Source organism: Eptesicus fuscus, chromosome 19, assembly GCF_027574615.1.
Source record: "Eptesicus fuscus isolate TK198812 chromosome 19, DD_ASM_mEF_20220401, whole genome shotgun sequence".
Taxonomy (NCBI): domain Eukaryota; kingdom Metazoa; phylum Chordata; class Mammalia; order Chiroptera; family Vespertilionidae; genus Eptesicus; species Eptesicus fuscus.
The window spans coordinates 8,403,708-8,425,892 of record NC_072491.1 but is presented as its reverse complement, the minus strand read 5'-3'; positions in this window follow the sequence as shown (position 1 = coordinate 8,425,892).

The window sequence follows — 22,185 nt, the reverse complement described above, 5'->3', positions numbered from 1 at the left end:
CAAGTATTTTTACAGTCAGTATACCATCTGCCCTTTTAAATAGCACCGGATTGGCGGACCAGCAGATTTATGCCCTTTAAGCTAGATGCCAGAGTTTGCAACTCTTTGTTATCATATGAAAGTTTAGAATAAAAAGAATAGTCTGACAGGTTGTAAAGGTCAAAACAAAGAGCTTCTATTTCATCTGAAGAAGAGAAAGCAGAAAGGGGACTAAGTATTGTTTAAAAATTCTTAGGCCCGGGGGAAAAAAAGAGAACTCAGACAAATTTCATTGTCTCTTTGATTTGTTCTACGGAATGGAGGAAACACTTCTAAAGAAGAAACGTGTCGTTAAATCATGTGTCTGAATCGTGGTAGCTAGGTGAGTTGGCATTTCATCACGGGTAGGGCCATGCCGGGTGGAGGTGACTCTGGCCTCTCTCTCTCTCTCAGTTTGCATTTCTGACATAGACTTGTACTATTTGGTGGGACTTCCTTGGTTCTGAGATCTTTCCACACTCAGGCCAAGCCACTATGCATTCCATCCTTGGCCACTCTCCTCTTGGCCCACTTCCAACCCCTTCACACAGTTTTCAGTCGTATTCAGTGACTCCTGGCCACCCACCGCTCCCGCAGATCTCCTCACTTTCCCTCTGGAGTCCTGGCAGTCTCTCTCCAGTGACCATCTTTGTTTTTCTGAAACCCAAGGATATTATTTTCATTGATTTTTAGAGACAGTGGAAAAGAGGAAGAAGCAAGGGAGAGAGAGAGAGAGAGAGAGAGAGAGAGAGAGAGAGAGAGAGAGAAACATTGATGTGAGAGAGAACCAGGTATTGGTTGCCTCCTCTACCTGCAACCAGGTGCATGCCCTTGACCAGGAATCGAAGTTGATACCTTTCCATGTATAGGCAGACACTCTAATCACTGGGCAACACCGGCCAGGGCTGAAATAATGTTTTATTGAGTTGCACACTTGAAACCTGTGTGGTTTTATTAACCAATGTCACCCCAACAAATTCGATTTAAAAAAAAAAGGAAAAGGGATCCCTCTTTAAAATGATTATCCCACACTGTATGTGAGTGTTATATAAACTGAGAAGGACCGTACGTGTAGGTAGGTGTTGTGTATAGACTCTTGCGCTCTCCTTTATCTGAGTCTCTTCATCTAATTTCCGGGAGGGTGCTGTTTTCTTGCCCTCTTCCAGTTAGTTGGGATCATGTGACTAGTTTGGCTGTTGAGCTGTGCCATGTCTGTCTTGCTGGATGAAGCATTGAATGACTTGTGAGACTAACGCTTTCTTCCCCGCTGGACAGAACAAGGGGACAATAGTCCCAATGAGACATTGACAAGAGAGTGGCACCTGTGTCAGCCTAGAGTCCGATCACTCTCTGGGGGCAAGTGGCTCCGGATTGTTGCCTGGACCTACAGTGGATGCTGTGACTGTGAGAAATGAACTTTCGCAGGATTCAATCACAGAGATTTAGGAGTTGTTTGCTTTTGGGCAACACCTAGCCTGCCTTGGATTATTATTATATAAGAGAATAATGCCTTTCCTTCCGCTCCTGTTCTTAAAACAGTAGAATTAGGCGGATGCCCTGGGTGGATAGAAGGGGCTTCCCAGCGCTAAGCCTCACGGAGCGCTGCAAGGAGCTGGTCTACTGTTCTGCGCCCACAGGAAGCGACGCCCCATTGTGATCACTCGGGGTTGTTCCCCCTCTTTTAATGAGCAGTTTTTGTTATTGTACTCGAGAGGCAAAGCTGTAGGAGCAAAGGCCACGGCTTTAATGATAAATGCCTCCTCAAACATTTCTAACCTGAGAATAAAATAACCTAAAACCTTGTAAATGAATGTGGCAGCGAGCTGCAAATGTCAATTCTGCTATTGTTAAAATCAAATACAAACAGTGTTGGAGGAAACACTGACCTGAGCCGAGTCTCTTTTTTCCGCACATTAGTAATTAGTTCTCAGCAGCAAGCTCGGGGTCAGGAGGGTCAGGGCCCCGCTCCCCCAGAAAGCAGACAAAACCCTCCCTGTGGCCAGACCACAAGACAAGATCCCTGGGGACACTGGCTGCGGCGGTCGCCACCCTGCCCACTGGTGGTGAAAGGCAGCTTTGCTGGCGGATGGATGCCCCTTTACCCTGATGTTTAGGGAGCGGGTAGAAATCTTCTTTCTCTTCGGTGGGATCAGTAACTGGAGTGGAGAGGCGGAAGTAAGGAAGATGGAGGCTAAGATTTCAGAAATCAGATGGCAGATTTAACCAATGTTGGGAGTATCAAAACCAAAAAGATAGTTTAATTTTTTTTATAAAAGGGCAACAAATGGTCCTAGCTGGGAGGCTCAGTTGATTGGAGCATCTCCCATACACTGAAAGGCTTGGGGTTTGATCCCAGTCAGGGCACATACCTAGGTTTCAGGTTTGATCCCAGTTAGGACACGTATGGGAGGCAGCTGATCCATGTTTCTCTCTCACATTGAGATCTCTCTCCCTCTCTCAAAAATCAATAAACAAATCCTCCTGTGAGGACAGAAGAAAAAGGTAAATGGACATAATATATGTACTTTTTTGGGAGGCAGCTGATCCATGTTTCTCTCTCACATTGAGATCTCTCTCCCTCTCTCAAAAATCAATAAACAAATCCTCCTGTGAGGACAGAAGAAAAAGGTAAATGGACATAATGTATGTACCTTTTTCATATTCTGGAGCACAGCACTGACTAATGAAGTCAATTTATTTGAGGGTTTCTTAATTTGATTATTCTGCAACTTGAGGGTGGCAGTTCCCCTTTGATCTGCCTTGGATTTTATTTTTTATAACATCTATTTCTTTTTTTCCTTCTTCTTCTTTTTTTTTTTTTATCCCAGTGGCAGAAAAAGAGGATTAATGATTTCTATGAAGCCAACACTTCTTTTTTTGTGTCAAAGTGCTGGCAAACAACACATTTATCTCAAGAAAGAGCATTTCTCTGTCCATTGTGATTTGGGGCTCTATAACTTGGACACTGGGATCTCTGAGGGCAGGGTCCCCGCTAATTTTCTCAGCAGAGCCAGTTTAACAGTGACAGATATCTGCAGGTCCAATTCCTGAACAAACCTTCTGGACTCTAACCTCATGCCTTCAAACTCTTCCCAGAATAACCTTTCTGAAACACAGATGAAATCTGTTACTTCTCAGCCTCATACTTTTATTTTCTTTTAAAATATATTTTATTGATTTTTTTACAGAGAGGAAGGGAGAGGGATAGAGAGTAGAAACATCAATGAGAGAGAAACATCGATCAGCTGCCTCCTGCACACCCCCTACTGGGGATGTGCCCACAACCAAGATACATGCTCTTGACCTGAATAGAACCTGGGACCCTTCAATCTGCAGGCCGACGGTCTAACCACTGAGCCAAACAGGTTAGGGCTCATACTTTTCATGGTCTCTCCATTGTCTTCAGGAGAACCCCAAACCCTTTAGCATAAAAAACCACCTTGTTTTTCCCCCACTGACTTTATTTTTTCCATTTCCCTCCATCTAGTCCCCTACATTTTAGTTATACTGAAACGGATGGGTTCCTAGAGGGGGTGCATTCTCTTCCATCTCTGGGCTTTTGAACCTGCCATTCTCTCTCTCGGGAACACCCTTCTCTTCTGTCTACTCGGCAAAGTCTGCCCACTGTTTAAGACTCAGCTCGAGGTCAGCCATCCCGGAACCCTCTTCACTGTTTGCCCAGGGCTCACAGTGTCCCTGTCCCGTAGTGCTGCATGCTCACTCAAGTGTTGTGCGTATCGCATCCAATGTCTGCGTCTACTTGCCTGGATCACCCACTACATTTTGAGCTGTTTGAGGACAAAGTCTCTGTTTTTATTTATCTTTGGGATCTCCGTTCCTAATGAAAGAATCGCTAGGCTCCATGTGTGAACTCAGACAAATGGCTTTACCTCTGTGCCCATAGTTTCCTAACATGTGAAAATTAAGGTCAAGATGTCTGTCCCCTTCATAAGAGATTGTTACGGGGCTGAGCTTAACAGACATGGGCTTCCACAGTAATGTTTAAAGCAGTCTAATAGTGGAGGACATTGTTATCATCTGGCTCCTCTCCAGGCTACAAGCGCAATTAGGAGACTGGGATAGTCATTCTTATGGGGGCTGTAGCCTACAGTGGACTGTTCTAATCCAATGTTCATTCATTCATTGACTTATTTATTCGATATTTCAGTGAATTTATGTTGAAAACTGATTATGTGCTCAGGCTATGCAAGCAGTGCAGGATACAAATGAATAAGCAAGCTCTAGCTCATGATGCTAACTGGGGAAGGAGACAAATGTGCTATCTGGATTTAGGCTAGGAGTACCCCAGACTTGGATTCTTCCACCAGACCCAAGGTCTCCACCTAACTCTGGGGACACTCCCATACTCTTGCCAGATGTGTGTTTTTATACGTTTATGCATGTGTGTAAATGGGTATGAATGTGCCCAGAGATAGACATGAGGATGCAGGATTCCCAGGTACTTTCACCTGGTGCAAACTTTTCCATGTTCCTCTTTCATTCATACTCATTCCCTTCGAGTCTCATGAAATGTGTGGTGTTTCTCTGGGATCCTAGAGAATCCCAGATGCTAGAAACATTCTCTGGAGCTAGAACTCCAGCATATGGAAGTGCACCTGTCCAGATGAAAATTTCTAAGAGTTAAATGCATCAGCTGAATAAACTGCATGCATTTCAGATGCTTTCCGAGTGAAACACATGGAACTTCCTGTGTGTCCAAAGCCCAGGAGTCCCAGTATAAATAAACCCACTAGTATAGTTCCCCAATATCATTATTTCTCTTTAGCAACTTTAATTTTCTGGCCTTATGTGAAAGCAATTCTTAGAGAACATGTGTGTGTGTATAACAAAAATGTTCTAAGGATTTATCATACTGCAACTGCCCTTTCAACTTGTTTTGATGATGTAAGTAAAATAGGGGGAAAAATTACAAACTTTCCTGGAAATTGCTTTGATGCAAGGTTTAAGTGGAATAGAACCCACCTGTAAAAAAAGCTACAAGAAAACATAATAATCATAAGAGCCAAATCCTTCCCTTCATGGAGAAGGTCTAGAGTGATGAAATGGATATCCTAAGCTTTGGATTGTTTGTATGAAAATATAAAGCAATTTGATTAGGACCGTGGTCAGCAAACTGCGGCTCGCGAGCCACATGCGGCTCTTTGGCCCCTGGAGTGTGGCTCTTCCACAAAATACCACGGCCTGGGCGAGTCTATTTTGAAGAAGTGGCATTAGAAGAAGTTTAAGTTTAAAAAATTTGGCTCTCAAAAGAAATTTCAATCATTGTACTGTTGATATTTGGCTCTGTTGACTAATGAGTTTGCTGACCACTGGATTAGGATACAGTATATTTCACATCTCTTCCCCCTATCCTTTTTATTTTCTCCCTTATCAGTTTGACATGACTAATCTTTCATTCATTCATTCATTCTTTCACACATTCATTTACTACTAAGAGTGAGTTAGCCCTAGCTGGTTTGGCTTAGTGGATAGAGCATCAGCCTGGGGACTGAAGGGTCCAGGGTTTGATTCCAGTCAAGGGCACATGCCCGGGTTGTGGGCTCGATCCACACTAAGGGGTGTGCAGGAGGCAGCCGATCAATGATTCTCTCTCATCACTTATGTTTCTGTCTCTCTCTCCCTCTCCCTTCCTCTCTGAAATCAATAAAAAACATATAAAAAAAGAGTGAGTTAGAAGCCTATAGTATTTAAAGCTCCATAAAATTCCTTTCCTGAAACATGTCCAGTTAGGATCGATGAAATAGATATCCTGATGAGTAGTATTTTCTGGGTAGTTTTTCAGTATTATATGTCTGCGAAATTCCAGTAGACTCATTCACTTTTATTAAAGGTTTCAAATATTTTTCTCCAAGTCTGTTAAAGGTAAAAAAAATCTTAGCCAAGTAGGGTTGGGGTTTCTGTTCTAATATCTGATATGTTTAAAATGTTGCTCCTGGCTGCTGGCAGGATCATTAGAAAGTTAAGAACACGGGCTCTGAAGTCAGACTGCCTGGATCCAAACTCTGGCTCAGCCACTTTCAATCTGTATAACTTTAGGCAAGTTACTGAGCTCTTTTACATCTCAATTTTATTGTCTATAAAGTGTGAACGATCATATCTGACTCACAGGGCTCTTCTGGGTACTAAATGAAGGCCCTATAAAAGTGCATAGCACAGCACCTGAACCATATTTGACTACATGAAGTACTTTGATAGTTGTCAGTTTTTGTTGGTGTTGTATAATGCAAACCGAGTCTTTGATTTCTAGACTGATTTGCTAGCATATTGGATAGTCTCTTGTAGAAAATTATATTTTCACTAATATGGCACATGATGTTTGTTTGGGTAATCTAGGGACCATGAGTTAACTATTTCTAAAGCTGAAGGGCGGAGCTATAGAATCGATGGGCCCTCCATCCCCCCATTGAAGACTGGAAGGGTTACTTCTTATAGCTGTAGCTCTAGGAACAAATGTACTAAACTACAGAACCTATGAAACTTAAAAAATAATTCTGGTAGAAATCTTGCCTGTATTCTTATATCAATGAATATGCTGATGAGTTTTTTTTTTTCAAACTTAGCCTTGATCAAAATCACTTGATCAAGAGTTTTATAATAATATAGATTTCTGAGCTCCCAATCAGATAGAATAAATGATAATTTCCTGATATTTTCTAATAAAAATGAATTCCATTTGGTAATTTGTATGTAGCTGGTCTGATATCAGTATGTGAGAAGCAGTGGCATACACTCCAGTTGGTGGTTGATGTCTGAATGCCATTATTAGGGAGACATTCTGGACCAGGTAGGAGAGATAACTTCCACCTTAATTTGATCTTCATTGAAGGCATCTTCGGGTCCATGTGCCCTCACTTTTGTAGTGGTGACATCAGGGGACTGAGAGGAAAGAGATCCCTTGAAGGCTGTTGTAATTCATGTGGATATCCACTGTCTGCTGTGAATCTCTTGGAACTTCATCTTTTTAATCACTGTTCCTGGTTTTATATGTAAATGTTCCAGCAAACATGTGCTCATGGTGATCATACCTGCTTTGACAAAACAAAACAAAACAAAACAAAACAACAAAACAAAACAAAAATCTGATGGGTAACTGAAAAACATAAATAAAAATTCAAAACACAAGAGCAAACCACCATTGCCTCAAGAAAACAGTTTGCTTGAATGTCTCAGACACTACTTCCTTTGTAATGGAGAATGTGGTCATCTGTGTTTGACTACTAGAAAGCTCAGAGCCAAGTTTATGGTTCACTTCTCACAGATACAGGATAGAATGTTCTGCCAGTTTTTTTTTTATGTACTCGTCTCACCCTTGTCCTCTTTACATAATTTTTCCTACCCCTATTTACCCTTTGCGATTATTTTGTTCATTATCTATTTTTTATCCGTTTGTACTATAGATGGTACAAAGCATATAAAATCATTTTTGGAACAAGTTGGGATTTGAGCATACAGACAAATATATGGTAGGCATGTGGCACATAAGCTATTATTCCTGCCTTAATTGAGTAGCCAGAGAGTCACGGGAACACATAACACAAATTGCAGTGCAGTCTGCTAAGGGCTGTGAAGGTGGTGTTGACAGATGCTACAAGGGGCACAATGGAGGCAGCATCAGTAACTTGTTTGGTAGCACATGGTGTGCCTGCTATGAGTTGGCAATTCTTTTAGGCCCTGAAGATACAAACTTCCTGAACCCTGAGGAGTTCAAGTTGACGGGGAAGGCAAATATGAAAGCAAGTAATCCCTATCACTAGGTTGCTTGGTGCTAAAGGCCTTATTAATTCTTCAGTTAATTCCTTAATAAGATGTCAAAAACAGTGAATTATTGAACCTGTACGTGTGCCTTTTTTCCCCCATTCAAAATCCACGCCTCCTATACATCATTCATGTTGCTCTGGTAATTTCCTCAATCTCATCTTGTTGTACTCATGTACCCACTGGAAACACCTCTAGGGGCTCCCATTGCTTACTAAATTACATGCAGCTTCATAGCTGCATTTCAATGCTCTCTACGTCTCTCCCATGTAGATTTCTAACCCTGTCAATAGCACCCCTATTGTTCCTCACCACAGACCCAAAGTCCTGAGTCCTCTCTCAGTCGCACATGCCTCTCCATGCTTGTCATACTGCCACTTCTTCACAGTATCTCGAGGCTGTCCCAGGACTCCTCACCCAGCGTGCCTCCTGGGCTGCAGTTGTTGTGTAGAAATGCCCCTGGTCAGGGATGGAGCTGAAGGGTAAGATGGCTGAGCTCGGCACCCACAGATTGGTCAGTAGAGGAGATTGCTACAGTGGTGTCAAAGGGCATGCGTGAACCTTAATAACGCTGGACATTGGGGCTTACTCAACCTATGCTCTCTCCCTGGAAGGTCTCTGACCACACCTCAAAGTCAGCATCTTCTGATCTGCTGTCTTTAGAAAAATGGGTGTGATGAAATGGATGCCCAAGGATTTAGGATCCAGAAGTCTAGCCTCTTCCTTATTGTTACTGCCAGTCACTTGCCTCAGCACTGTGTGAAAAGTCTAAAATGCAGAATTCCAGGCCTACAGCAGACCAACCAAGGCAGAATTTCAGACACCTGCACTTTAAACAATTACTCTGAGTAGGTGGTTTGAGTCTGAGAACCAGGCTCCCCAGATGGGCAGACAGTCTGTGAGAAAATCCTGGTAGCGGTCCTGTTAGTGCCACAATCAAGGGGGAGGGTTAATTGGCTTTATTTCTTTGTTTATTCACTTTAGTGATTGGCCTCCCTGCTGCCATGTGGCTAGCAGGAAAGTGGAGCCTAAGGAGTGGTGGAATGGGGGTGAATCAGGATGGTACTCCCTGTGGGTACAGTCTTCGACAGTCACAACGAAAGCAATAAAGTATTATTTGAAGGGGTGGAAATTACACTGGTGTACTTAATATCCACTCACTATTTGCTTGAGCATTAGGTACTAGCAAGCATAAATTGTCTGCAGTCCCTGATGCCTCCTACTTCTTGTCTGCCACCCCTATCCCAGTCCTATTTCTATAACCTTCATCTCCCAATCTTAGTAATCAGTGGTGAAATGTTGGAAAAATATAAAGAAACATATATGTATTCATTGTTGCTTTCTAAGTTTTGCATGTGCTTTATCGTGTATATGATAGTACAACATGTATATTTGTAAATGATCATACATACATTCATGTAATACATTGCTCCCTTTTCTTTAACTGATTGTCTACACCTCCAGAAATTTTTATTATCATCTTGACCTTACAGCAACCTGATGCCCTCTTCCACCTATGGTCTAACTCAAGGTATTCTCTGTGCCCTTCTGAATTTGAGACACCGAATATGTATATTCTTAGTTCCTTGACCTTCTACCAATTAAATATCAGAATATCCAAAAGTCATTCAACAGCCAGTACCCGTCTATACATATAAAGTGCAGTGTGTATATGTACAATCCGGAGTCATTTAATTTCTATTTATGTTGGGCTCTTTTTGGTCCAAGGATCATTTTTTTAAATAATTGATCTAAATTTATACCAGTTGGTTACGATTTCCAGGACAGCCTTGTCATCGACATAAATCATCTCATTTCAGCAGCTACAGTAAATAATTGGGCTCCTGAGACACTGTTTTCCATTTTCTCTGCAGAGAGCTCCCTACAACCTCTGGGTTCTCCCCTGGGTGTGTAGAGTGATGGTGCCATTGCCTCTGGCCTTTTCATTTATTATTTATTTAATTTACTTCAGGACTCAGAACAAATTGGAATTGGCAAAAAAAAAAAAAAAAAAAAAAGAGAGAGAGAGAGAGAGAGAGAGAGGCTGTGGAATGATAATGTCCCAGGTTCCCATGATTACCAGATACTGCAGGAAGAGCAGAAAAGGGAAAGAGAACAAGAGAAACACAACATGAAATACAGTTTCAAATCAGAACACATAAAAAAATACTTCTGACCAAACGAATTTGCAGGTCTCAGTAACAAAAGTTTGGTTTAATAGTTGTTCTTTTTGGTTTGTTTTGTTTTTATAAGTCAAAACACAACCTCAATAGCTAAAAGGCCAGGGAATGCTGGTGTGGGCCAGGAGTTCTATCAGGAAGTTAAGACTTGCAGGGTGCCTCCCTGGGGCTAAGCTTCTGCCCTCTAAGCTGCCGTTTTTGGGCAGTGACTTCGCATGGATTGATTACCTTGCCTGGTCCCTTGGGTATAAAAGGGTTAGCTCATTACTAGGCTATAATAAAGCTTTTTTTTTTTTTTTGGTTTCTGGTTGATGAAATACTTTTCAGCTTTTGTACAAATATTAATTTGCTGTAATAGAAATTGATTACGATCAGTAATTTTTATCATGACAACTTTCTTCTTGGACCAATTCTTCCCTCCAAAAAGGAGGAGAGGCAGAGCTTTTACATGATTTGATCCCAATTGATATCAAGTAATATTGTACTCAAAGGAAGCCTCAAAGTTCCTATCGGGTCCAGTAATCATAAGAGACTAAAGGCTTAATAAATTGTGTCTCTCCTCTCTCTCTCTGTCTCTCTCTGTCTGTCTCTCTCTCTTCTCTCTCTCTCTCTCTCTCTCTCTCTCTCTCCCTCTCTCTCTCTCTCTCTCTCACACACACACACACACACACACACACACACACTCCAGAATTTTAGACTTTCAATGGATCTTAGAGGTCATATAGCCTATAGCCTATTGATGTATAATCTTGGGCACAATAACAGGTAAGGACTATTAATTTTTTTCCTAATCCTCACCTGAGGATATGCTCGTTGATTCTAGAAAGAGGGGAAAGGAGAAAGGGAGAGAGAGAGAGAGAGACAGTTATCGGGCCTTATTGAAACATCAATGTGAGAGAGAACATCCATTTTAGCTTTCCGAACATGCCCTGTCTGGAGATCAAACCCACAACCTAGATATGTGCCCTGACTGGGAATTGAACGTGCAACCTTTCAGTAGATGGGACAATGCTCCAACTAACTGAGCCACACCAGCCAGGGCGGTAGGTACTATTATTATCCATATTCTTTAGATGAGGAAGCAAGTCTAGAAAAGTGAAATAATTTGCAAAATCACTTAGCTAGGATTCCACCCCAGACCTAATTCTAATAACTCTTCTTAACCACTATGCTAGATTGCCTTTTAGGTCACATTTAAGCACATGCCATCTATTTGAAAGAATTAGTTATCTATTGCTGTATAACAAATCATTCCAAAATATGAACAATAATGCCTTATTTTCTTGCATGGTTTCTGTGGGTCAGGAATTTCGGAGTGTGTTGAGCGGACAATTCTCATTAAGGGTTTTCCATGAAGTGGCAGTCAGATGTTGACTGAGGCTGCAGCTATGAGAAGGCTTGGCTGGGCTGGAAGATTCATTTCCAAGGTGGCTCTTTTCACATGCCTGGCAGATTGATGCTGTGTGCTGGCCCGGGCCTGGCTTCTGTTCTCCATGTTGATATCCCCATGGGGCTATTGAGTGTCCTTACAACATGGTGGCTGGCTTCCCCCATAATGTGCGATTCAAAAGATCAAGGCTGAAGCAGCAGTGCCATTCATGATCTAGCCACAGAAGTAACATACTATCACTCCCACCACATTCTATTATTAAGTGTGTTTTTGTACTCTTAAGTCTTTAAAATTAGGTAAACCACAAATGGTGTAGTTGGTTGTCTCAAGTTACCAGGTTATTTAATTGCCCAAAGGCTTGGTTTGCAGAATATAGGAGCATAACAGACAGTAAGCTGTTCTTATCTTAACTTTACCTCAGAAATAAGCTCTAACACCCAGGCCAAACAGAATATGAATCAATGAAGACTTTGCATCTCCTACTTATTCCTGCTACCACTGTTTCATAGTCATGTTTAATCGGTAGAATGTCAGATAATTGCTCTTTACTGGAAATTATCATACATCAAATTCAACTTTTCAATTAATTCTGTAAGTTCAGAATAATGCAGTGAGAGTTTTGAAATAGTCTCCTTTAAATTTCATTATTAATGTGAAACAATAAAAAGAATTATATCTTAAGTGGGAAATACATGACCATAAAATACTTCCCCAACCAAATCAAGGAGCTCTGGAATAAAGAGAGAAGAAAATTTAATTTGTCAAGTGATGGATTGTTTTTGTCATTCAGATAGCTGCCTGATGATTTCAGAACACAAGTCTTTAGCAGTTATGATTCCAGAAAGGTATTCAAGACAGATTTATGTTCATAGGTACCCACAAAACTATATTTGTTTTGTTGTTGTTGCTGCTGTTGAAGATTTTTTTTTGGCATTTAATTCGTCCAACATCAATGGACACTTCTTAATTTCTATGATCCTAGATCTCTAATCTCTCCTAGAAATCCAGGGCAATAATCCAACTAATAAAAAAGGATGGCTTGAGTTATTATGATAAGACATATCTTATTATAAATTTACAGACTCAGAATCTCTGGTCATTGAACCGCTGGGTTAAAGACTAAAGAAGGCAGTTAGAGCTTAGCTTTCAAAGTTGGAGTGAACGTAGTGTCCTACACACTGACTGAAACACCACAGTAAAATTTCTTTCTCTCTTAACAAGCCTCCTCCAGCCATGAAATTCCCTTTGCTCTGCTGCAAACCCAATGTAAAAAGGAGAACATGTTTAGATATTGAAAAACCGTAAGCCATTACCTACTTTATCACTCATATCAAAGACACGGAAAAGATAGCACATGTACAATTGATGGATTATCCTCATCATGAAAGTCTGGTGATCCCAGTTGGGTTTTCAAACAAGGCATTTAATAACCACTGCCTTGTTAAAAGGTGGAAAATGATCTGGCTAGTGGCCTGATAGGACGAGATTTTATTGATTTTACCGAGGCCCTTGACTTGGAAGATCACAGGCTCCTTAAGGGCAAACTTAAAAGGAAGCATTAAGATGGATGTGTAATTACCTGTGTGACGGATGTCGTTCTCTAAACATCAGAATTGGGTAGCTTCTCCTTTGGGTATCAACCGAGGGGGAGGAAAAGACCATAGGTGAAGTCTCACTTCAACCACTTTTAGTCCTTTTGCATATTTATGAATTAGCTTTGTTCTGTTAGAAGTCGTGGGTATAGTTGGTTTTTAAGAGATACACTTTTTAAAATTTAAAATTGGTTTATAAGGATGAATAAATAGATTGTTAAGGGTGTCAGAACAGCAAAATGGTGTTCCAAATATTACTGGGGGAAAAATAGGGATAACTTTATAAATGCCTTTAGCTGTCGTGATTCTGAGTCTACCTGGGAGTGCAGCTCTCTGAAGACTGGGGCTTCCCAAGGGGCCAGGCTGAGTTTGAGATAACATCAGGAAAGAGACCATCTTCCTTTTGTTAAGTTGTATGAGTTCCTTGTAAATGTTGGAGATTAAACCCTTTTATGGATAATAAAGAACATTACAAACTGTTGAACAAAAATAGACAGAGGCAAAGAAGCATCGAACAGACTGTCAAACTACAGCGGGAAGGTAGGGGCGGGTTAGGGGGGTAAGAGATCAACCAAAGGACTTGTATGCATGCATATAAGCACAACCAACAGACGCAAGACACTGGAGGCGGGGGGACGAGGGCAAGTGCTGGGGGGTAAGGGAGGCCTGGGGAATGTCAGTGGCGAAGGGGGGGGGGAGAGACATATGTACTACTATTTGTAATACCTTAAACAATAAAATTAAAAAAAAAGAGTGATGGTTTGATAAAGATGAAAAAAGAAAAGAAAAGAAAAGAGACCATCGATGGCAGACTAGGGACGGAGGTCCAGGGTGGAATCAGTGCTAAGGAGATTTGAGGGCTGGAGAAGGGAATCAACCACGTAGCTCTCTGAGAAGAACAGGCATGAGGGACTGCAGAGAGTGAAGCTCTGTGTGCATTTTTACATATACCTTTAAGTATCAGACTCAAAAATATTATTACATGACATTAAAATAGTTATCTATTTTTTTCTTACAAGATGTGCTTATTGTAGAAAACGTAGGGAATACCACTATCAAAAAAAGAAGAAAAATATCCCTTCTTCCTATTTCTGAGATATAATTTACAACTGTTAACATTTCAGTATATAAATTTAGTTCTTTTTCTAAACAGAGAGCATATTTTTTCCAACAAAAATTAGAATCATGTTGAACATACTATATCTTTGACGAATGCTTTTTCTGATTTATTGTGTCCATATTTTTAAGTCTTTAAAGTGCTCTAACGTATGTTTACAGATGTGTAATATTCCATCATACTTTAATCAATCCTCTATTTTTGGGCATCATGATTGTACCCAGGACTTTTTACTCTTTGTCTGATGGGCAAGGCCAAACATGGGAAATCACGGGGAACAGAAGTAGAGCCGTTGGACTAAGTCAAGACATTAACTTGCTCAACCTTTTCACAGCTACTTATGTGAGTCTATATATGTTCTCATTTCTAAAGCAGTTTGATTGAGGGTTTGGGCTACATATAGCCCAAAGAATATCAACTGATATGGTCATCAGAATTCATGACTTTTAGTGCTTAAAATTCAGATTTTAAGGATTCTGAGATCAGAAAATTTTCCTCTAGAACATTCATACTAATTCATTCTCCTATAGGCAAGTGGTACAACATCTTGACAGACATGCTAAAGTTTATTTTGTGCTGCATGAAAGGAATGTATATGGCAACCCACGGCTCTTTTATGTCACCGCTCTGGGAGAGGCAGACTACCCTTTCTACAAGTAAGTTGTATTCATTTCTCGTCCCTCTCTTTTCCTATCTTCTGGACTTATTTATTTTATTTTATTTTAAATATATTTTTATTCATTTCAGAGAGGAAGGGAGAGGGGGGGAGAGAGAGAAACATCAGTGAGTAGAGAGCATCATCGATTGGCTGCCTCCTGCACACTCCCTACTGGGGGATCAAGTCTGCAACCCGGGCATGTGCCCTGACCAGGAATCGAACCCCTACCTCCTGGTTCATAGGTCTACGCTCAAGCACTGAGCCATGCCAGCTAGGCTGGACTTGTTTATTTATATCAAGGCTTGTCTAAAAGAACTTGAACTGGTTACCAAGGATCCTGTGTTATAATTCCCCCATCTGCCATTCATTCTCTCTGTGGTGTTATGTAATTTATTAACTCTCTCTGTGGCCTACTTTCTTTACTCTCCCTCTTTAACTTATAGTTACTTTTGTGGACAAAATAAAGCAATACATTCAAAAGCTCTTTGAGAAAATACACAAGTACTATCCATCTATTTTTCATCTTTAGCCTATGTTTCTACAATTCTATTTCCTATTTCTCTCGATTTGCTTTAATCTAATCTTGGGAAACTCCAGCTGTAAGTCCCTAAATTCCAGTCATTGTAAGTTGTTCTATCTTAGGAGATGGCACATTTAAAGCACTGAAGGAACTGAAATATATCTGGGAGGAAAGCTTTCCAGTAGAGGAAACAGCAAGTGCAAAGGCCCTGAGCCAGGACCATGTCTTAGTAATTGTCAATTTTCCAGCTGGGTCTCTGCTGCCTACTATGGGACATCTACCACTCCTCTTCTGCTTCCCCTCATCGTAGCCATGTCTTCATCATTGCTGAAACCCAGGTCCCAGGTATGCAAGGGACAAATACCAGCGCATTCTCTTAGTCCTCACAAAGCCAGTGCCCAGGAACTGGTCTCGCAATACTCTTCCATGGAAAGAAAACTGATGTCCACTTTTGAGGGAGTAGAAAGTATTTTTATCACCACCATCATTTGCCAGTGGTTCAGAAAACACCAGCACCAACCCCACCGAGCCTTCTCACATACTGTTCTTTGGCTCTAAAATTCTTTCTGTCCACCTCCCCCAAACACACTGGACTCCAGCTAACTCTTTTTTTTTTTAATAAATATTTTTTCTTTTATTTTTAATTAATTTATTTTTTTATTAACTAAAGTTTTACATATGTCTCCTTTTTCCCCAGTTGGGCCCCCACCCCCCAAGGCATTTCCACCCCGGGCAAGCCTCCACCGCCCCAGCATCTGTGTTCATTGGTTATGCTAATATGCATGCATACAAGTCCTTTGGTTGCTCTCTAACCTCCAGCTAACTCTTGTTCTTTCTTAGAATCTCAACTCAGATGTCTCTTCTTCCAGATGGTAGGCCACTCTGCGCCATCCTTGTCCTGTCATTGTTGGGATCATGTCATTCCTGAGATCATGTCACTCCTCTGCTCAAACACCTCAGTAACTTCCCATCACGTAAAAGGAGATGTGGTCACATTTTCTGTTGGGTCCTCGCTGATTGGCCTGTCCTTACCATTTCACTCTGACCTCATCTTTAACTACTCTCTACCCACTCAGTCTCCTGTTCCCTGGCCATACCAGACATGGTCCTGATCAGGGCCTTTGCACTTGCTGCTCCTTCTGCCTGGAAAAATTTGCCTCAGGAATTCCTCATTTTCTTCAGTGTTTTTCTCAAGTGTCATCTCAGGTAGACCTTCTCTGGCCAATCTACCCAAAATGTCAATACACCTCCTTAATCTTCACATATTCTCTTTCCTGATTTATTATTATACTAGAGGCCTGGTGCACAAAATTTGTGCACGGGTGGGGTCCCTAGGCCTGGCCAGCGATCAGGGCTGATCAGGTTCCCCACCTCCCTGCCTCCCCGCCTCCTCCTTCCCTTGCTCCCACATCCGCTGCCACCTACCCCCGGTTCCCCGTCCCAGCCCGGGTGATCAGGGCCTGCCTTCCGGGGGAGGGATGGAGGGAGGGAGCTGGCCCTTGGCCCACCCTGGGAAAGGGGCTGTGTCTACTGCCACCCACCCCGGTTCCCCATCCCAGCCTGGAGGCTCAGCCCCCATCAGGCGATCGGGGCCTGTGGGCTGGGGGCAGCTCCTGCATTGAGCGTCTGCCCCCTGCTGGTCAGTGCACATCAAGCGACTGGTTGTTCCATCGTAACGGTCACTTAGACTTTTATATATATAGATATAGATATTTTTTAGAATTAATTACCTTATAAATGCAGGAGTGGGTTATAGTAGGCTTACAGTTGTTTGTATGGAAAAATAATTAACACATAATGCAAGAATAAACTTTGTATTTCATGTATTCACAACTGCATATTACAAATTTTACTTAAATATATTCTCTCTCCATTACTCCCTACTCTCATCAGATTATAAATCCAGGCATTTCTGTGTCCTTCATTGATTATCCACTATATGCTTCATTGCCAGGAACTCAGCAAATACTTGCTGAATATTGGCCATTGCATCTATTCAAGCATTTATATATGCACTTATTATCTACTTATTTATTAACTTTACTGTGTTTTATTGCAGATTTCTTTCCTAAGGACCCAGGCAGGAGGCCAAGAAGGCTGAGGCAGAGAGCAATATCAATGAGGGTTGTCTAGCTGCATTCAGAACTGCTGCCCCTCCCCCATTCCAACTCCCAATGCCATTCAAGGAAGCTCTTGATTCCATATAATCCTCCAGATATTTCAGGAGTATCCAAATTCTGAGGCACAACTGAGCCCCCTAGTGCATTAAAATGAACAGAAATAAGAGAACCCTCATGTATGGCAGGAACAAACTACTATTGTAACAAGATTTAGACATAGCATAGCAATTAACTTTGATATTTTTATCCGACTTGTAAAAAGAGCATATTATTGGGATATTTGTGGAGGAAAAACCCTCACTTTTTACTAAATGTTAAAAATGCCTTTTGTAGTGAGACATCGGTACACTAGATTATTTTTTCCATTTAAAGGAAAAACTACGCAGGAATGAAAGATCTAGTATGTTAAATTGTATAAATAACACATTAAAAAGCTTCGAACCATAGATGTTTTTAATGAATATGGGCAGGTTGCGTCTTCTAAACACAATTCGTTTTAAACATTCCTGCCATGTTAGTGGAAATGGCTTCCTACTTTGCTCTTCAAGTGGCCCGCTTGGTTCTCCAGAAAGGTTTTCGAAAGCCTGTTGTCTGATTCTTGTGCACTCTTCCAGGCGGCCAGGTGGGACCCCACCTTTCTCAATGTACTACCTGGTCGTGGGACTCCACGTCAGGGAGGGCAGTTTGTCCTTTTTTGTAGGAAGCCTTGCTTTTAGAGACAGAAGAGACCCAGGGCCTTCGTTAGCAGGCAGGCTTCCAGCTGTTTCCAGACCCTGTGTTTACTCCTCCCAGAGGGCAGACTTGGTTTTCACGCCCAAGAAGTTGGAGGGAGCAGCATCATTAGTTCGGTCAGTGGGTCGCTGGCGCAGAGTGGAAGCCCAGTCTGGCCTTGCGACGTACAGACTGACCATAGAAAAGGGGCTCTCCTGGGCATGTGGACACCGGGGGTCCGTGTGGGGAGCTCAGCATTCCCGTTTGCTCTGAACAATCCGGATCTCATTTCAGTGCGGGGAGGGGCCTGGCTGGGGGAGGAGCAGCTTGGACTTGGTCTTGGGCAATCTTCATGGCTTAAATGAGGGAACCTTAGAAATGCCTCTAATAAAATACATGCCACACATCACATACACACTCATAAGGCCATGAACTGCGTGTGTGTGTGTGTGTGTGTGTGTGTGCTTTTTTTGGCAGTGGAGTGGGTGGGGAGTGTGAAATTGCACACAATTTACGCTGTCATTTCTGCAACACGTCTAGTGAAGTATCTAGGTGTTTCTCCTAATATCTCCGCCGCAACATCCAAATCATAGTCTTCCCGTGTTAGCTGAAAGCATTAAAACCAGAAATTACCATAATAGTGCTATTTACCCCTCATTTATGGAACTACTAGTGTTATTTTTTTTCCCCCCTAGGGACTTTACAGAATGCATTTCAACCAGCAGTATTTTTGGTCTGGCCGATGAAACTCAATTGTACTTAAAAAACACAGCTGGGCATTGTATCCAAAGACGAAGCCAGCAGGCTTGTCATTTCACAAAAGGGGCTTCCAGAGGTCGCCATCCCTGTAATCGGAGAGCATTTCGTGTGGTGTGGGAGGCTGTGGACTGAAGCCTCATTTCACAGCTAATCATCTCCATGTGCTTATGTAACTGGACCAGTGTTTCCATGAAGACCACACGTTTGCCCAGCACATGTAAGAAATCCCGTTTCACTTTATGTAAAAACAGGCCTGAATGTAGGGGGTGAGGGCGGTATCAACCCTGAAAGAGCTGCTTAGTCTGAACCAAAAAGTTGGGGCGGGGGGAAAGTGGTGTGTGTGTGTGTGTGTGTGTGTGTGTGTGTGTGTGTGTGTGTGTGATAACCTTGAGGTTGTTAGCATGGGTTTACTTCATTGACATTTTGTTCTCAGGCGTAGCCCCTGGAGACTCCCTCTGAATCCCCCGCAGCCTGACTGTGGTATTGGTGGCCAGGCCACAGGGTCACTGCGTTATTGACCCCGGTCTGCGTTACTCCCCCAGGCTCCTGGGGATACTTTCAGGTGGGCTCACTAATGAGCACCTACGTGGAAACATCTCAAGCATCTTGGCCCTCTCATTACCTTTTTTTTTTTCTTTTCTATTTGTCTATGTCAAAGATAAAATTTAAAATGATGGGTTGGGTGCATTTTCAGACCGAAATATATACCTTTCATGGAAAAAAATTAGTCTAGCAAAGAGACCTTTTCTATGATCAGAAAGAAAGCAGTTCAAATACCTACTAGCCGAGAATGGAGTTGGGTCGGTTCATAAGGTGTTCTATGGAGTATTTTATTAGTTTGCCGCCAGGGAATCTTTCTACCACCGCCTCCCAGGTGTTTGAACAGTCCTGCAAATGGCACCTTATCAGTGCTCAGCCCAGTAAATCAAGGCACTGTGGTCATTGGTCTACACTGCCACCTCTTTCTACTACCGTCCATGCTTTGAATTCTTTACATGTTGGGCACACCTTTCCCCAGTTAGATCACAGTCCACATATGTAAGAACTTGTCTTATGTGTGCGCCTGCATGTGTGTGTGTGTGTGTGTGTGTGTGTGTGTGTTTCATTTTGAAACACCAAGAACAGTGTGAAAACAAGGTCCCCGAATCTCCTTTCCTAGGTTCCTTCCTATCACTCTCTGTCAAAAAGGGTATTATTTCCCGTGTCGTCTAGCAAATACATGGCATGAAATGTGAGTTCTTAAGCAATGGATTTTTTTTTAAAGATGACAGAAAAATCTAGGTTCAGCCAGGAGAATTTCTACTGAGAGAAAATAAAAGTAGAGATATGTAAAAATAGATCAAAAGAAAGTGGATCTCTTAAAGAATTCAGACATGGGTCGGGGGGCGGGGGGAGGCGGGGGGACACAGACACCATCTTGAATTTGGTAGGATGTTATTTTCTGCCCTCTCAAATATATATTTTGTAAGTGGAGCAGCAGTATGTGTGTGCAATCATTGGATTGCTGCTTTTAAGGCTTCTGCTACAGTTATGTTTGCTTTCTGAAGAAATCAGTGGAAGGAAACATGGGAAACTATCACAGTGTTCTCTGCAGGATTCCAAAAATAAGTGAGGTCTTTTAGATGGTGCAGTTTGACTTCAGGTATAAAAGGGGTAGGCGTTGGCTCTGATGCACTGAGACCCTTTAGTCCACAGGCCGATGCTCTATCCACTGAGCCAAACCAGCTAGGGCAAAATTTTCCTACTTTTTAAACACAAATAACTAAATTGAATTTTTCTCCATCAATCATCCATTTTTTTATGATGGCTCCCCATCATCCTAGGACGGGATCTCTCCCTCACCTAAAGGGCAAATAAGAAGTGATTAAAACAATTGTTTTCTTGTATCAGCTTCCCCTTCCCCATTTTTTATCCTCATCTAAAATTTTTATCCTCATCTAAAAATTCTTACATGTGCTGGGGAAACGTGCGGTCTTCATGGCATTTTTTTTTTTTATCCCTCACCTAAAAATTTTTAGGTGTTTATACAAAACTCTTCAATTAATATCGTTTATTAGATCTTTCGATAAATCGGCTTCTTTTGCATTATATTTCTAGTGTTCTAAAATCTATTGTTTAGAGCTGAGTCTGTCAAGGAGACTGAAGATTTGTGTATTTGTTATAGCCTGAAAGCTGTACCTTTATATCTGGGAAAGGGATGACTCATGAGCTCCTCTTATATGCCAACTCCGTGTAAGCGTGGCAGCCTGCAGACTTAGCTGGAAAGTGTGTGGGCATCTAGAAGTAATATTTGTAATTGGTACAGGAAAGAGTTTGTGCAGTAATAATACCCATGTCAGGCATTTTTTTTTATCCCTCATCTAAAAATTTACACTCAATTGTGTGAGCTTGTTATTTGAACAGTTGATTTACAGATTTGAAAATATATAGCATTTTGTTCCAAATTTAAGTGGATTCAAGACGCTTTAAATCTGTGCTGTCCAATATGGTAGTCATCAGCTAAATGTGGGTATTGAGTGCTTGAATTGTGTGGCTAGTCCAAAATGAGGTATACTGTAACTCTAAAAATACATATTAGATTTCAAAGACTTATTATGAAGAAAGAATATAAACATCTTGTGAATATTTCTTATATTGTTACATGTTGAAATGATAATATTTTAGATATATTGGGTCGAATAAACTATATCATTAAAATTAATTTCACCTATTTCATGTTACTTTTTGAAAATGTGGCTACTAGAAAACTTAAAACTCACACAGGTGACTCACATTTCTGGCTCCCATTCTATTTCTGTTGGATCGCGTTGCTCTCAATTAACATGTCTTCTCTTTCATTAGCTCTAATGTTTAAATATTTTGAACTTTAAAGAAAGATTGTGGGTTTTTTTTTTCTACAAATCTGGGGAAAGAAATTCTTCATTTGTTTTTTCTTCAAAATATTTAACTTATTTTCCAGGTTGTGTTATGCCTTTGGGCCTTTGCTCTCACTTGTTCTTCTGTTTGGAATGCCACCGCTGCCCAGCCAAACCCAGGGAAAGCCCGCACATTTTTCAAGACTTGTCTCAAGTACCACTGTGGCATAAGACCTAAAACTGAGGCCTGGCCCAGCCGGCATGGCTCAGTGGTTGAGCGTCGACCTATGAACCAGGAGGTCACGGTTTGATTCTCGGTCCGGGCACATGCCCAGGTTGCGGGCTGGATCCCCAGTGGTGGGCGAGGCAGCCGATCAATAATTCTCTTTCATCACTGATGTTTTTATTTCTCTCCCTCTCCCTTCCTCTCTGAAATCAATAAAAATATTTTTAAAGTCCTAGCCGGTTTGGCTCAGTGGATAGAGCGTT